The 17,513-nt window shown below is 50.5% G+C and overlaps 1 protein-coding gene and 1 long non-coding RNA gene across 14 annotated transcripts in view; both read right to left on the bottom strand.

The window, feature by feature from the left end:
* LOC147355818 (immunoglobulin lambda-1 light chain-like) overlaps positions 1 to 17,513 on the bottom strand; it is a 340,682-nt gene that overhangs the window by 236,090 nt on the left and 87,079 nt on the right. The gene's annotated exons all lie outside the window — the stretch shown is intronic.
* On the bottom strand, positions 11,452 to 12,187 carry LOC147355821 (uncharacterized). Its single transcript, XR_015144813.1, has 2 exons — positions 11,798 to 12,187; positions 11,452 to 11,688 (listed from the first exon to the last, which is right to left on the bottom strand). It is a non-coding gene; the product is annotated as an uncharacterized LOC147355821 (long non-coding RNA).

The raw sequence follows: 17,513 nt of genomic DNA, 5'->3' as shown, positions 1-17,513 counted from the left end.
GCACTTCAGTGGTATCAGAAATTGTTTACATTTTCTGAGACTTCAGCAAAACTGACTGTACAATTGGGAGTAGACTTATTATGAACCAGAACATACCTCAGGAATGAATGGATTCTGGGGGATTATTTAACATTTGACGGTTCTCTAAGGACAAGCCCCTGACAGGCTGAGTTTCCCATCTACCTGTGTCGCTGTGAGAAGCCCTGTTGCACCAGCCTGCATGGTCAGAGTCAGCCTCGTCCTCAGGCTGCAGCCCAGAGACGAGCAGGAGCCCCGCATTGGCCGAGGCACTTTGGATCCAGAAAACCTGCGGGGACCCTGGAGCCTGGTTCTTACTGGAGTCTGAGTGGTAGGACCAGAGGACTGAGGAGGGCTCGCTGGCTTCTGCTGGTTCCAGTAACAGCAGAGCAGCCAACACTGATGTCACTGCTCAGGGTGCAGGGAGGCACAGAGTCAGCTGTGGTCTGTGAGGGGACAGGGGTCTCCCCACAGACAGGGCATGAAACCAATGCCAGTCACAAGAGTCCACAGTTCAGGGCTGCTGATCCAATGCTGACACCCACAGCAGCACCAGGGGATCAGCTGTTCTGTGGTGAGAGAAGTCATCAATACATGGGGGTTGACTCAATAGACTTACAACTTAGCTTAACAGTACAACTATGAAATTATGATTCTCCAAAATACCAAATGAAAATAACAGAAAGACTCATGACTCCTGAGCGGATCTGAAAATGAGCAGGTGTCTGACAAGATGGTGTGATTGTTGTGGAGTATTCTAAACTCCCTTTCCCTAAATGACCTCACGAGGAGTGGAAGGACTGAGAAGAGCAGCTGAGGAGGTTTGGGGTGAAAACCTCTGCAGTGAGTTGTGAAGTACGGCCACAACATTCTTATTCTCACCTTGTGAAACGAAGTATGACTTTATGTGCATTTCTGAGCTGCTGCTACAGTGTCCACTTCCCACAACCTGCGGTAATTGTGTTCCTTGCTCAGTCGCTGTGTCTGAGGCCCGATTCAACCAGCCAAAGATCTGCACTGCTTGATTTGGAGCCTATTAAGCAAGGTTCCTCTGACACAGTGGAAAATATGTCATTTTGTGTGTATGAAAATTGAGGATAAGGCAATTTTAAGGCTTAAGGGAAAAGGGAGAATTAGAAGGAATAATCCCACATCACTAGACCATTCAGGCATGACCTTAATCAAATCCCTTATGATTATACAGTGGAAGTGAGAAATAGATTTAAGGGACTAGATCTGACAGATAGAGTGCCTGATGAACTATGGAATGAGGTTCGTGACATTGTACAGGAGACAGGGATCAAGACCATCCCCATGGAAAAGAAATGCAAAAAAGCAAAATGGCTGTCTGGGGACACCTTACAAATAGCTGTGAAAAGAAGAGAAGCAAAAAGCAAAGGAGAAAAGGAAAGATATAAGCATCTGAATGCAGAGTTCCAAAGAGTAGCAAGAAGAGATAAGAAAGCCGTCCTCAGCGATCAGTGCAAAAAATAGAGGAAAACAACAGAATGAGAAAGACTAGAGATCTCTTCAAGAAAATTAGAGATACCAAGGGAACAGTTCATGCAAAGATGGGCTCGATAAAGGACAGAAATGGTATGGACCTAACAGAAGCAGAAGATATTAAGAAGAGGTGGCAAGAATACACAGAAGAACTGTACAAAAAAGATCTTCATGACCCAGATAATCATGACTGTGTGATCACTGACCTAGAGCCAGACATCCTGGAATGTGAAGTCAAGTGGGCCTTAGAAAGCATCACTATGAACAAAGCTAGTGGAGGTGATGGAATTCCAGTTGAGCTATTCCAAATTCTGAAAGATGAAGCTGTGAAAATGCTGCACTCAATATGCCAGCAAATTTGGAAAACTCAGCAGTGGCCACAGGACTGGAAAAGGTCAGTTTTCATTCCAATCCCAAAGAAAGGCAATGCCAAGGAATGCTCAAACTACCACCCAATTGCACTCATCTCACATGCTAGTAAAGTAATGCTCAAAATTCTCCAAGCCAGGCTTCAGCAATAGGTGAACCGTGAACTTCCTGATGTTCAAGCTGGTTTTAGAAAAGGCAGAGGAACCAGAGATCAAATTGCCTATATCCACTGGATCATGGAAAAAGCAAGAGAGTTCCAGAAAAACATCTATTTCTGCTTTATTGACTATGCCAAAGCCTTTGACTGTGTGGATCACAATAAACTGTGGAAAATTCTGAAAGAGATGGGAATACCCAGACCACCTGACCTGCCTCTTGAGAAACCTATATGCAGGTCAGGAAGCAACAGTTAGAACTGGACATGGAACAACAGACTGGTTCCAAATAGGAAAAGGAGTACGTCAAGGCTATATATTATCACCCTGCTTATTTAACTTATATGCAGACTACATCATGAGAAACACTGGGCTGGAAGAACCACAAGCTGGAATCAAGATTGCCGGGAGAAATATCAGTAACCTGAGATATGCAGGTGACACCACCCTTATGGCAGAAAGTGAAGAGGAACTAAAAAGCCTCTTGATGAAAGTGAAAGTGGTGAGTGAAAAAGTTGGCTTAAAGCTCAACATTCAGAAAACAAAGATCACGGCATCTGGTCCCATCACTTCATGGCAAATAGATGGGGAAACAGTGGAAACAGGGTCAGACTTTATTTTGGGGGCTCCAAAATCACTGCAGATGGTGACTGCAGCCATGAAATTAAAAGACGCTTACTCCTTGGAAGGAAAGTTATGACCAAACTAGATAGCATATTGAAAAGCAGAGACATTACTTTGCCAACAAAGGTCCGTCTAGTCAAGGCTATGGTTTATCCTGTGGTCGTGTATGGATGTGAGAGTTGGACTGTGAAGAAGGCTGAGCACCGAAGATTTGATGCTTTTGAACTGTGGTGTTGGAGAAGACTCATGAGAGTCCCTTGGACTGCAAGGAGATCCAACCAGTCCATTCTGAAGGAGATCAGCCCTGGGATTTTTTTGGAGGGAATGATGCTGAAGCTGAAACTCCAGTACTTTGGCCACCTCATGCGAAGAGTTGACTCATTGGAAAACACCCTGATGCTGGGAGGGATTGGGGGCAGGAGGAGAAGGAGAGGACAGAGGATGATATGGCTGGATGGCATCACTGACTCGATGGACGTGAGTCTGAGTGAACTCTGGGAGTTGATGATGGACAGGGAGGCCTGGCGTGCTGCAATTCATGGGGTCGCAAAGAGTCGGACACAACTGAGTGACTGAACTGACTGACTGAAGCAAAGTTACTCTGATACAGTGGGAATTGTGCAATTTTGTGTCCATTAAATTTGAATATTAGGAAGATTTAAGGCTTATGAGAAAAGGGAGAATTGGAGGGAATAATTTCAGAGTGACTCTTCTCAGATATTTCAGGGTTGCCTGACAGGTGGGTTTGCTCCTTCCAAGGTCTGGGGTCATTACCTTCCACCTTTCCCTTGAGGCACATGAAAGGTGTAAGGTTCTCAGAGTATAACACACCTCAGACCTCACACCCATTCTCTCTGGTTCTCTTTCAGTTTGACTGCTCTTGTGATGGCTGGTCCAGCTTTTCCCATCAGATCCCCTCAGCCCACATGGCAGAGCCTTTTGATGTCTGTATTTGCTATGGAATAGATTCCAGGGGGTGGGAATCTACAATCTAGGTCCAAGAGAACAGATAAGTATGCAGCTTTTCCCCAGAGAACCAGGGAGTGGAGGTCTGCGGGCCTTTGGGGAGTAATCTGGGAAAAGTGACCAGTGATGGGGTGGCTGTGTGACCAGGAAGGGTTAATTCTGATCCACGCTGGAGCTCTTTCTATGGATTTAACCCTTGTCTCTGTCACATTTGTTATCATCATCATAAATAGCGGCCTGCTTCAGAGAACCCTACTCCCTCTGCCTGAGCCTTAAACCAAGTACCTTTGGGTAGCTCACAGGGAGATGGTCTGACCCTGCCCACCTGTGAATGACTGTAAGAAAGATGGAAATAACATATCCCCCTGCCTGAGGTTGCCATTCTAAGCAATCATTGCAAGAGTTCATGGTCTTTTTCACTTTGTGTCCTCACTTACCCCATCTCTCATCCCTAAAAGCAGCTAGCATCCAGGCCCAAAGAGCATGGTCATTTTGAGACGTTAGTCTGCCAACTCCTCTGTCAGCTGACTTTCCGAATAAAGTCGTATTCCTTTCCTCTCGGATTCATTGGCCTGTCGTGAGGTGAGCAGAGTGAGCTTAGACTTGGTAACAGCCGCAAACATGTAGATCAATCTGGCAGGACTGAGGTCACCTTCACAGTATGAGGTTGTCTCACCTGTGATCTCGGATCTCCTTTCACTTTTTTACAACTGTGTGATTTTCTCAACAATGTTTTCTTGTTTTCAGTTTATAAGCCTCTCACATACTGCGCTAACCATATTCCTAAGCATTTTATATTTTAATACTATCATGAATTGAATTTTTGAAAGTATCCTTCTTGCTTCTTCACTTTTAGTAACTGGAAAACAACAGGTTTTCTAGCATTACTTCTTATAACCCTGTGCAAGAGCCTAGACAGAACAGATCCTGTTATGATGAGTGCTGGTTTTCCTGTTTGTGGGGCCGGTGACGAGCAATGGGCAGGTGGGAGTGTGAGGTGGTGTCTGCAGCCCATGGGCTGTAAGATGACCACACCAAGGGTGACCTAGGACATGTGACGATCTACGGAACCAGAATGGCCCCAGGCTGCGTCCACTACTTATGGGGGAAGGAAAGCCATGGAACACGTCTTGTTTTTTTTTTTTTTTTTTTCATTTTAAGAAAAAAGTCATCAATGTATCAAGACCTTAGTATGTGATATTGTAAAAGCACCAACTATTCTCATATTGGTGTCTGGTGACAATAATTTGTGGAAACTCCACAAAACAGGAGCAAAGCGAATTTAATCTCCGTAACAATAATTCATCATCATTTGGCAAGTGTTAGACAAAGATATTGAACAGGAAGAATCAGTGGTGGATCTTAGCAGTGAGGGCCATGGAGAGGCAGTAGTTCCAAAGCACCCAAATGTAAGGTGCACCTCAGATTCTCCCGTGTTGGTGCAGCAGTAACCGAAGAAACCTCCCCTGTGAAGAAAACGCACAGGCGTTCATGTTGAGGGCCCATGAGAGGGGTCAGAGCTCTAGAAACTCCTGGGAATGGGCAGATGCCCCAGTGATGGAGATTAAAGGCTCCCGAGTCAGAGTTCAGGTCTGAGATGACCTCAGCCAGACCCCAACCTCAGCCCCCGAGCTTCAGGGCAAAGAGATACTGTGTCCCTAGTGACGGGGACATGAACTTCCTGTTTCCTTTGAGACCTTCTCCTGGGAATGGGCTGCTGGAGAGACTTTAAGGACGGAGGGGACAGGAGGAGGCTCCATGCCCAGGCAGAGCCCCCGGATGACCTGGAGTCAGGGTGATAGCAGCAGCAGGTCCAGCAAGACGCCGAGCAGGAAGCCACTGGGTGGCCCCATCTCCCCAGAGAGGAGTCCATACCATAACTGGTCTAGTTCCGCAAGCCTGGAGCTCTGGGTGAGCCTGAAAGGCTGTAACGGGAAGGCGGGAGCAGCAGCCTGAACATCAGCTCAGCCCAGTGATGGCCAAGGAGCCCGAACTCCAGATTTGAGACCTGGAAAACGAGCAGAGACCCCGAGATCTGAGATGGAGCAGGGATCCCCAAGGGCCCACTACTAGCATCAGAGAGAACGAGAGCTGTTGGGACCAGGACACACGCTGGATGCTCGATGAGTCCAGAATCAGACAGACTCTACTGTGTTTCTCTGGTTCTGACCTGACCCATCATGGACTCTGATCCCAAGGCACCTGCCCTTGGCACCGGGGATTTCTGCTAAAGTTGAGAAAATCAGACAATGTGTTGCTGCCAAGGAAAGCTGGAGAAGGGGTGAATTAAGACAGATGTGAACAGATTTTTCTGGACCAAGTTCCCTGGTGTGATTCTGGACCCAGTCTTAGGCCAAACAGACAAATGAAGTGGCTGCCTTTGCAGAGGATGTTTCTGCCCCCAGAGCCCTGACTCTGAGAGGACAGCAGGTTTTTGTCTCACTTCCCCCCTGGCCTGGAGCACTGTGGCACCACTGATACTGCTGTCGTAAGATACACAGTAATAATCAGCCTCGTCCTCAGCCTGGTGCGAGCTGATGGTCAGGGTGGCTGTGTTCCCAGACCTGGAGACGGCGAATCAGTCGGGGACCCCCGAGAGTCGACTGGTAGCACGGTAGATGAGGGTTCTGGGGGCCGATCCTGGGATCATTTGGTACCAGCCAACATAATTGCCAGTTCCAACGTTGCTGCTGCTTCCAGAGAAGGTGATGGAGACCCTCTGGCCCAGGGACCCAGACATGGAGGGCGGTTGAGTCAGCACAGCTTGGGCCCAGGATCTTGGAAGGGGGAGAGACAGAGATGGTGACTCAGGAGTCCAGACATGAGAGCAGGGAGCAGGGCCTGTGTGTCTTCCCAGGGCCCTTCCCCTGTCCCCCCATCCAGTCACCTGTGCAGAGAGCGACCAGCGTGAGGAGCAGAGGGGACCAGGCCATGGTGGACATGTCAGGGTGTCCTGCCGTCTGTGGCCCCACAGCAGAACAGAGCGTCCCCACACCGCTCCTTCCCCTCTTCATATACTGAGAGGGGGAGGGTCCTTTCATGCAAATGACTGTCCTCCCCTCCAACCCCCACAATGCTCTGATCACCTCTGGGACCTGGGTCAGCTTCCTGTGCCTGAGGGAGACCAGTGTGTGATCTGGGGAAGGGATATGTGGGGCTTGGGTGTGGGATGTCACAGCTGGGAACCCTGAGCAGAAAGCATCAGGAAGTACCAGAGGGCTGCTCTCTGCTCTCACCCCTCCAGACACTCAGGAAAGGCCTTGGAATGCCCCCTGGTGTCCTGGCCAAACACACATCCTGACCTGGTGATCAGAGCTCTTAACAGCCAACTTTCCCAAAACTGGTTTTGTAATTATACCTTCAGGATGTGTTTGCTTGGAAAACAACAGCCAACTGTAGCTTACCCTATAGTGCATGTGAGTGTTACACAGTGGATGTGTGATTCTGAGATTTTCAATGAACCAAAATGTGATCATGGAGTAGTAAAAATCTAAGGGCCTCACTTAAAATAGATGCCTAAATTTAACTGAAGAAAATGTTGTTGTTAAGTCACTAAGCTGTGTCCAACTCTGGCTCTGGTTTAATTCTGCATTCCCATGGTAGTATTTCTAAAACATAATTTTCCTTGTAGCCTCTGTTCTTTAAGGAAGATAATTTTAAAGACTTTCTGACATGTATGGCATCTCCACTGGGGGATTTTATGTCGTAGCAGGACGTTCTCTCTGTGAAACAGGGCAGGCTGAGTTATCAGAGCCATCGCTCGGTCTCAGATCTGAGATGAGACACAGGACAAGACAAGGCAGATCAGCTGTTCTCAGGAACCTCAGACGGGACCATAGACATGGTCAGACAGAGCAGCAGTCACGGCCCCGGGGGCAGAGCCCACAGGGTCTGCTTTCCCAGCCCAGGGCCCCAGCAGCTTCTCCCGGGCTCACTGTGCATAAAATCAGTCCCACAGCAGCTGAGCACAGACACTCCTCAGCCAGGAATCATTTCCCAGGTCTCAGGACAGGGTTTCTCTCCCCTCCTGATTCCTCACTCAATGGGCACACAGACGGAGTGTGAGGTCTCAGGGAATAAATCGGCTACTAGAGGGGTTCATGGATCCCCTGGGAAACAAGGGGAACCTGGGGAGGAACAGGGAGGGGACGAGTAGGGGTCACATCTGAGAACCAGAGACCTGAGGCTTCTTGGAAAGGAAGGGTTAGAGAGGTTCAAGGAGGGGCCGAGGAAGTGAGTGTAAATTTCAGAAAGATTTGGAAACATGTCCACGATCTTCTGACAGACTGAGCTGGGTCATGACCATGGAGATCAACAGTGTAGGTCTGTAGAAAGAGCGAGGCCCAGAATTGGGAGGAAAGTCATGAATGAGGGGAGCGGGAGGGGTGCATGGAGTGGGCTCTGGGGGCTCCTCCCCTCCTCTGTTTCTGGGAAGAGGGTGGGGACTGATGACCACCTGACCCCTTCACCCTCCAATTCCGGGTGCTCGGCCCCGTGTGCAGCTTCTCTCCCAGGAGGAGGCCTGGGGGCCGCGGGTCTGAGTCTGTCCTTTGAGAGGAAGCACCTGCTGTCACGTCCAACTCAGGCTGCTGAGCCCGGGAGCAGGGCCAGCTCAGGGGACCATGTTGGTCTGTTGCTATTGCTGCTGCTGCCAGGTTGCTTCAGTCATGTCCGACTCTGTATGACCCAAAGACGGCAGCCCCCAGGCTCCTCCATCCCTGGGACTCTCCAGGCAAGAACGTTGGAGTGGGTTGCCATTTCCTTCTCCAGTGCACGCACGCACCCATGCTAAGTCACTTCAGTCGTGCCCGACTCTGTGTGACCCCATGGACAGGCTCCTCTGTCTATGCGATTCTCTAGGCAAGAATACTGGGGTGGGTTGCCATTTCCTTGTCCTAAGTCTTCCTCTCTTGCCCCAATAATCCAGCCTTTCCACACCTGAGCCCGTCTTTAGAATACTCTCCGTCTTCTCAGGGAACCCTGAGTCCCGTCTGTGCGGTGCTGTCCTTCCTCCAGCCCTGAGCCGAGCAGGAAATCCCGGAGCCTGCGTCTGCTGTGAAGGGTGAGGGGTGGCCCTTGAAGCACTCTTTTAAGCTGTCTCTAGTCCCAGCACTGGGGAGACCAGGATGGGAGGTGGGGAGTGGCATGCGGAGCCGCATGGGCAGGCTTAGGGTGACAGCGTCCTGTGCTGTAAACAGCCATGACCACGTGGAGTACCTTCAATAGAACTGTGGGTTTCACGGGTAAAGGTCACCATCTCGTCATGCAATTATGACAGCTGGCAAGTTCATTTCCAACAAAGTTGGGACACATGTTTCATCATCAGAAATAGAAAAACATGGTGTGTGGACAGGTAGGTGTGGTGAGCATCATGGACCTTGGAAAACTCCCTTCCCTGTGGTTCTGGGTGGAGCCGATGGACCCGGGACGGAGGAGGGGTGTGGGGGCAACGAGGAGGAGAAGGAGCTCAGACACCTCACGTTAACGTGTGTGGAAGAGACGGGAAAGTCTTGTTCATTCTTGTTTCTTTGACGTAAAAATGTAAATGCTCTTCTTATTTGTATTCATATTGGAATTGCTGCTAAAGTAGCTTTTTAATAAAATTCACATGATTTTTGTCAGAGGTGTTTGAGAACCTCAGCTCATAGAGGTGAAAAATATATATTCCTACTGAATTCTTTTCTTATTATATGAACATATTGATGACAGTTTGGCTGAACTTCTGATTTCATATATTTCACCTTACATGTGTTAACATAAAGTATTAATAAAATGGGAAGGAACGAGTAAGGGAGCCACAAAAACTGACACAACATCACTTTCCGTTGTTCAATTCAAAATGTTGAAATTGCCAAATAACCCAACAGGGAACATGTGTAAATGACACCGATGGTGACAGAGGGTCCTTGCCTGCATCCCTCTTCCACGGGGAACACCCGGGCGTTCTGTGGGCAATGGCGCAGCCTCTGCAGGGGTCTCTCATCCCCTGTCCAGGTATCCCCAGAGGTCGAGGTTCCTGAAGGAAGTTCATTTTTGTTGTATGACCGTCCCTCTGTCCTTGTTTGGGTGGCAGGCCTGGGCACTGACCCCACGACAGAGCAGCAGGAACTGAGAGGCAAGCCTGTGGCTCTGAGCTGAGAGCTTCTGTGTCCCCTGGGAGCCCAGGTTCAGGACGTCACCCTCCAGTGAGGACCCTCCTGCCCACGTGGGCAAGAGCCAACACAGGAGGTGCCAGCCTGCCTGGCCAGGACCCTGATCTCTCCGGACCAGGCCCACAGCGCCCTCTGCTGGACTCAAACCTCCTCCTCCCCCACTTCACACCACAGCCTCCTGGAAGGGCTTTCTCACACTTGCAGCTGGGTCTTCCTGATGTCACCGCCCAGGGCAGTAGAATGAGTCGCCTTCATCTAGTTTGGGCTTGGTCATTGATTTTTCCAGTACCTAATGAGAGATCCAACCAGTCCATCCTAAAGGAGACCAGTCCTGGGTGTGCATTGGAATGAATGATGCTGAAGCTGAAACTCCAATACTTTGGCCACCTCAGGCGAAGCACTGATTCATTGGAAAAGACCCTGATGCTGGGAGGGATTGGGGGCAGGAAGAGAAGGGGACGACAGAGGATGAGATGGCTGGATGGCATCACCTACTAGATGCACATGTGTTTGGGTGGACTCTGGGAGTTGGTGATGGACAGGGAGGCCTGGCGTGATGCGATCATGGGGTCGCAAAGAGTCGGACATGACTAAGTGACTGAACTGAACTGAACTGAACTGAATGACCTCAGACCCCTGAATGGTATGCTGATACACTTAAGAATTTCAGGATTCCCTGATGTCTGAGTTTGCTCCGCCGAGCTCGTGGGTTCACTGCCATAACACAACCACCCGAACCTGAATTTCCAGGGTTCAAAAACCCAGCATTCCCGGGGGGTTGTGCCTGGTCATGATTCTGTCTGAGTTTCCTTCCCAGGTTGATAGGTAGTCAAGGTTGAATTTGCAAGGCCTCCCGGAGCCTTCCCAGCTGACTACATGGCTCTGTTCTTATTTCTCTCTTTGCAAAGAGAAGAGGGAGGCTCTCAGGTACAACAAATCTCTTCTTGGTCACTTCCAGGGGTTCTCATTTACCCTTCATCATGGTTCTCATAGTACTTCTTTTTGACTCAGATATATAAAGATGTTTTTAGTCTAATTTTATAATCTTTCTATAATAAATGTTTGATATAAAAGATTATGCTTATAAATGGGAATCTCATCCTTGTCTGGGCTCCTGTTTCATCTCTGGTTGAGAAACCCTTATGACCGTTACCTGATCTTCATTGGACATGGTGAGAGGCGGTCACAGGAAAGGCAGGAGCAGCAGCCTGGGCCTCAGCTCAGCCCAGGGCCGGCCAAGGAGCTAAACGTCCTGAATCAGACACAGCTGGACACTGTCTCTCTGGTTCTGACATGACCGTCATGGACTCTGTCCGCCAGGACCTGCCTCTGGCATTCAGGTCCTTCTGCTGAACTTCAGATATTCATATAAAATACGGTTGCCGAAAGCAAAGCCTTGGTGAGGGGTCAGAATGAAGAAGAACTGAAAGGGTTTCCCAGACCAATTTCCTGGTGTGGGGCTCAGACCCCCGTTTTAAATGAAACAAACAACAGAAGTGTCTGCAGTGGCAGAAGATGCTTCAGCCCAGGGAGGCCCGTGACTTGAGGGAGGGCAGGTTTTTGTCTCACTTCCCCCCTGGCCTGGAGCACTGTGGCATTACTACTACTATCCTCAGCAGATGCACAGAAATAATCTGCCTCGTCCTCAGCCTGGAGCGAGCTGATGGTCAGGGTGGCTGTGTTCCCAGACCTGGAGCCGGAGAATCGGTCGGGGACCCCCGAGGCTCGACTGGTCGAACCATAGATGAGGGTTCTGGGGGCCGATCCTGGGATCTGTTGGTACCAGCTCACATATCCATTTCCAACATTGCTGCTGCTTCCAGAGCAGGTGATGGAGACACTCTGGCCCAGGGACCCGGACACGGATGATGGCTGAGTCAGCACAGCCTGGGCCCAGGATGCTGGAAGGGCGAGAGACAGAGATGGTGACTCGGGGGTCAAGACATGAGAGCAGGGAGCAGGGCCCTTGTGTCTTCCCCGGGCCCTTCCCCTGTCCCCCCATCCAGTCACCTGTGCAGAGAGCGACCAGCGTGAGGAGCAGAGGGGACCAGGCCATGGTGGACATGTCAGGGCGTCCTGCCGTCTGTGGCCCCACAGCAGAACAGAGCGTCCCCACACCGCTCCTTCCCCTCTTCATACCCTGAGAGGGGGCAGGGCCTTTCATGCAAATGACTGTCCTCCCCTCCAACCCCCACAATGCTCTGATCACTTCTGGGACCTGGGTCAGCTTCCTGTGCCTGAGGGAGACCAGTGTGTGATCTGGGGAAGGGATGCGTGGGGCTTGGGGGTGGGATGTCACAGCTGGGACCCTGAGCAGAAAGCATCAGGAAGTACCACGGGGCTGGTCTCTGCTCTCACCCCTCCAGACACTCAGGAAAGGCCTTGGAACGCCCCCTGGTGTCCTGGCCAAACATCCATCCTGACCTGGTGATAGAGCTCTTAGAGTCAACATTCCCAAAACTGGTCTTGAAATTATACCTTCAGGATGTGTTTGGTTGGAAAACAGCAGCCAACTGTAGCTTACCCTGTAGTGCATGTGAGTGTTACACAGTGGATGTGTGATTTTGAGATTTTCAATGAACCAAAATGTGATCATGGAGTAGTGAAAATCTAAGGGCCTCACTTAAAATAGATGCCTAAATTTAACTGAAGCAAATGTTGTGGTTCAGTCCGACAAAGTTGTGTCCGTCTCTGGCTCTATTTTAATTTTTGTTGTCATGGTACTATTTCTAAAACATAATTTTCCTTTCAGATTCTGTTCTTTAAATAAGATCATTTTAAAGACTCTGTGACATATATGGCATCTGTGAAACAGGGCAGGCTGAGTTATCAGAGCCGTGGGTCAGTCTCAGATCTGAGATGAGGGACAGGACATGACAAGACAGATCAGTTGTTCTCAGGAATCTCAGACGTGATCATGGGGATCAAACGTGACTTAGGCGTGGTCCAGACAGAGCAGCAGTCATGGCCCCAGGGGCAGAGCCCCAGGACAGGGTCTGCTTTCCCAGCCCAGGGCCCCAGCAGCTTCTCCCGGGCTCACTGTGCATAAAGTCAGTCCCACAGCAGCTGAGGACAGACACTCCTCAGCCAGGAATCATTTCAGAGGTGTCAGGACCAGGCTTTCTCTCCCCTCCTGACTCCTGACTCGATGGGCACACGGGATGGAGTGTGAACATTCACGGGATAAATCAGCTGCTGGGTGGGCATCACTGGATCCCCTCGGAAATGAGGGTGAACCAGGGGTGGAACAGGGAGGGGTCGAGCTGGGGTCACACCTGAGAGCCGGAAACCTGAGGCTTCACGGGAGGAAGGGTTAGAGAGGTTCAAGGAGGGGGATGAGGAAGTGAATGTTTCAGGAAGATCTGGAAACTCGTTCATGACTTTCTAAGAGCATGAGCTTGGTCACCACTGTGAAGGTCAACAGTGTATGTTTGTAGAAAGAACGAGGCCCAGAATTGGGAGGAAAGTCATGAATGAGGGGAGCGGGAGGGCAGGCTCTGAGCAAAGAGATGAGGAGGAGCGGGCGCAGGCTGAGGAGAGCTGGAGGGGTGCACGGGGTGGGCTCTGGGGGCTCCTCCCCTCCTCTCTTTCTGGGAAGAGGGTGGGGACTGATGACCACCTGACCCCTTCACCCTCCAATTCTGGATGCTCGGCCCCGGGTGCAGCTTCAGTCCCAGGAGGAGGCCTGGGGGCCGCGGCTCTGAGTCTGTCCCCTGAGAGGAACCACCTGCTCTCACATCCAACTCAGTCCGCTGAGCCCGGGTGCAGACCCAGCTCAGGGGGACCATGGGGGTGCGTTGAGGGGTTGCCAGTTCTGAGCAGGTGCACAGCGCCCCCTGGTGACGCACCCGGGGAACGTTCACGGCGGTGAGAGTGGGAGCAAGGTGCCGCTCAGTTACTTGGTTCTCAATCCTGTCTGACTCTTTTGCGACCCTGTGGACTCTAGCCCACCAGGCTCATCTGTCCATGGGATTCTCCAGGCAAGAACACTGGAGTGGTGCCGGGAGCCGGTGAGGCATTCCGCTCGTGACAAAGGTCATGCGGAAGGAGGCTCGGCATATGCAAAGGCGGGATCGAGCCTCAGGAGTCCACCCGGATATTCTCGAGCCTCTGCCCCCAAAAAACCAGAGTCTGCCTACTTTATTGCTTTGTGCTCTCACCTCTGACTTTACTGGGGGCTGTCCCCTCCCACCATCTCGCTCTCTCTGTCAAAGAGTTAACCTACAGGTCCAATTAATAAAAGGTCCTGGGCGATTAGGAGTGTTTAAATCCAAACCCCTCAGATGGCTCTCTAACTCGCCTGACAAGTTTACCCGGACTCCTACAGCTATGCATAGGATTGTTTGCAGTCTCCCAGCCTTGAGAGGCACGGGAAGCTTAAGATATTCAAATAGCTTAGAGCCTCTCAGAGAGTTAGAAACTGTCGGAATAAACTAGTAAAGGATTTCATTGATGAGCCAATGCTTGTTGCCAAGTTTTCACATCCCCTGAATTGTATCCTTGAATATGTATTAATTAATAGTTGGTATGTAGAAAAAATAAGTAGTGTCCTTGGTGTTAGTAACTTTAGACCCTTAAGGTAATAAATTCTTTCCTTTGTTGTAAACCCATTAAACATCCACCCTATAGGAATGCAATTTTATCTTGGGAAGATGGCGCCAAACCTTAAAATAATTACTCTTAGAGAAAATAAGTCTTTATTGATAAGTCCTTGTCAAGAGTCATAAAATGTTAATAGGCCTTCTGGCCAGAAGATGATGTAAATCACCTAAACCATTTGTATACGATAAATTTGCAGGAAAGAAACCCTGGTTTTTGATAAGAATCAAAGACTGCTGACTTTGCATCCCCTATTATCCTCTATGTGTAACTTAGGGTATATAAGCCCCTGTTAAAAATAAAGCTACGGGCCTTGCTCACCAACGCTTGGTCTCCCCATGTCATTCTTTCTTTTCACATTCTGCTGAAGTTTCCATCTGGAGCGTGGATATCCTCTGCGACCATTTATTTGCCTGGGCTTCTAAGACCCACTCGAGAAGGTGTCTAAGGTGGGGCACCTTCCGCTATTCGAGAGGGCGCCTGCGGCCTCCGTGGTCAGAGCTAACCTGGTGTCACGGGTTATATTGATTTTCCGTGTAAACCAAGCTACTCAGCCTCTTTTCTCCACTGAATTTTCCTACTGAGCTATCCTCATTCTATTACTCTTTATATCTCTAATTAGCATATAAATAGTCGCCTAGGCCGTCTCTCCTTCGAATACCATGGATCAGCTGGGGCTGGATCCCAGCAGAGTGGGTTGCTGTTTCTTGCTCCAGAGGATCTTCCCACCCCAGGGACAGAACCCACATCTCTTATGTCCCTTGCATTGGCAGGCGGGTTCTTCACCTCTAGCAACACCTGGGAAGCCTTATGAGAGGAAGCAGGGGCGCTCTTTTTTCCTGTCACCAAACACTCTGTCAATAAACGAATGAATGAATTGAATAGCAATAAGTATTACACGTCCTTGATAGTGTGCAGATACTTGTTTTTTATTTCTCCTATTGTATTTTCAGGTGATTCTGACTACTTTTTCTTCTTTTCCTACATTTATCTCCTTTTCCTTAGGACCCAAGAGTGTTTGTATTTGCTCATCAAATAGATTTGATGATTTGTCCCTAAAATTATCGGTCACTTGATTTCATCATCTCAGGCATCTCACCAGTGATGTCTATGCCGTCTCATTTCCCTTCATTATTTAGTTTCCTGGTTCTTGATAGAAGTGACGATTTTTACTGGATCCTGGACTGTGTGGAAATTGCTTGTAGAAACTCTGGGTTCCATTTCCTTTTCCTTTAACAGGAGATGCTTCTGTGTGGAAGTTCAGGGATGTGCGTTCGCTGCCCAGTGACCCAGCAAGGGTGGCACTGACCCCCCTGCTCTGTGCTGCTGACTCCGACCAGGGAGCCGGGGGCAACTGCTGTGAGCAGCTCCTTCATCCAGGGGTGTGTGACCACCCCTTGTGTGCCGCTGCCCTAGGGAGGGGAGTCGAGCTGAGGGGGCAGCTGAGCTGAAGTCAGGGGACACCCAGACAGCTGGGTTCTGTGGACTCAGGGACTCCAGGAAGGGAGGGACAGACATCTTGCCCTGGGAGCCCCATGGCTGTGGGGGAAATAGGTTTTTGTCTCCTTCTCTCTGGGCTGAGCACTGTGCAAACTTTCAAGCCATCAGCCCATGAGAAACAGTAATAATCAGTGTCGTCCTCAGACTGAACTGAGGTGGTCAGCGCGGCCGAGCTGCCAGACTTGGAGCCAGAGAATCAATCTGGGAGTCCTGAGGTTCGTTTGCTATTTTCATAGGTCAGGACTCTGGGGGCCTTCCTGGGAGCTGTTGGTACCAGCTCACATAAAGACCCCAGTGTTGCTGCTGCTTCCAGTGCAGGAGAGGGTGACCCTCTGACCCAAAGTCCCAGACACGGAGGGCGGCTGAGTCAGCACAGCCTGGGCCCAGGATCCTGGAAGGTGGAGAGACAGACATGGTGACTCTGGGGTCCTGACAGGAGAGCAGGGAGCAGGGCCTGTGAGTCGTCCCAGGGCCCTTCCCCTGTCCCCCCATCTAGTCACCTGTGCAGAGAATGACCAGGGTGAGGAGCAGAGGGGACCAGGCCATGGTGGACACAGTCAGGGCGTCCTGCCTTCTGTGGCCTCACAGCTGAGCAGAGCGTCCCCATACCGCTCCTTCCCTTCTTCATACCCTGAGAGGGGGAGGGACCTTTCCTGCAAAGGATCCCGTGCATCACACTGACCCCTCCTGGGCCCTGGGCAGGGTCTCTATGCCTGAGGGCGGCCAGAGGGTTCTCAGGGGTGGGGCTCTGTGGGTTTCAAGAGTGGGAGGTCACAGCTGGGAGCCCTGAGCAGAGGCCACCAGGCCTTGTCAGGGAGTTCTATCGGGGGGCCCAGCTCTGCCTCCCACCACCCAGCTTCAGCAATGGGCCCCGAGCGCCCCCAGCCCCTTGTCCAGGCCCAGACACACATCCTGTGACCTGGAGACCAGAGCTCTCAAGGACAGATCCTGCCTCCTGCTCTGTGCACTGTCCCCCCTTTAGCACCAGGCCAGATGCCCCTTCTGTGTCCCCCTGAGCTCAGGGCCATCATGGGCTCCCCTCAAATCCTCAGGATGAATCTGTCCATGGCTTCCATGACTGCTCAGGGGTCAGGACTGAGGGGTGTCTGAGATACAAATTCCTCTCAGATCAGGAACAGGTCAGGGCAGTGCCGGCCCCGGAGCAGGAAGGCGGGTCTCCTTCTGTGCAGGACAGCAGGGTCCCTCCTCTGTGGGCCTCCTCCATGGTGGGCAGAGCCCTCCTTCCGCTGTGTGTCCCCTCAAGCCCTGAGGAAGAGGGGGCAGTTCTCTGAAGGAGGGGGTGAAGGTGTGGAGAGTGGCCTGAGGTGGGACTCAGCATTCCTAAATGCCTGGATCTTTACTGTGTGTTTGAACTAAAGAGCCTCTTGATGAAAGCGAAAGAGGAGAGTGAAAAAGTTGGATTAAAACCCAACATTTAGAAAACTAAGGTCATGGCATCTGGTCCCATCACTTCACGGCAAATAGATGGGGAAACAGTGGAAACTGACAGACTTCACGTTTGGGCTCCAAATCACTGCAGATGGTGACTGCAGCCATGAAATTAAAAGATGCTTGCTCCTTGGAAGAAAAGCTATGACCAACCTAGACAGCATATTAAAAAGCAGAT

This window comes from Bos grunniens, chromosome 17, assembly GCF_055505025.1.
Source record: "Bos grunniens cultivar Pamir isolate PY7600 chromosome 17, Bosgru_T2T1.0, whole genome shotgun sequence".
NCBI classification, from domain to species: Eukaryota; Metazoa; Chordata; class Mammalia; order Artiodactyla; family Bovidae; genus Bos; species Bos grunniens.
The sequence above is the reverse complement of the archived record's forward strand: the minus strand, read 5'-3'. Positions and strand labels throughout refer to the sequence as shown.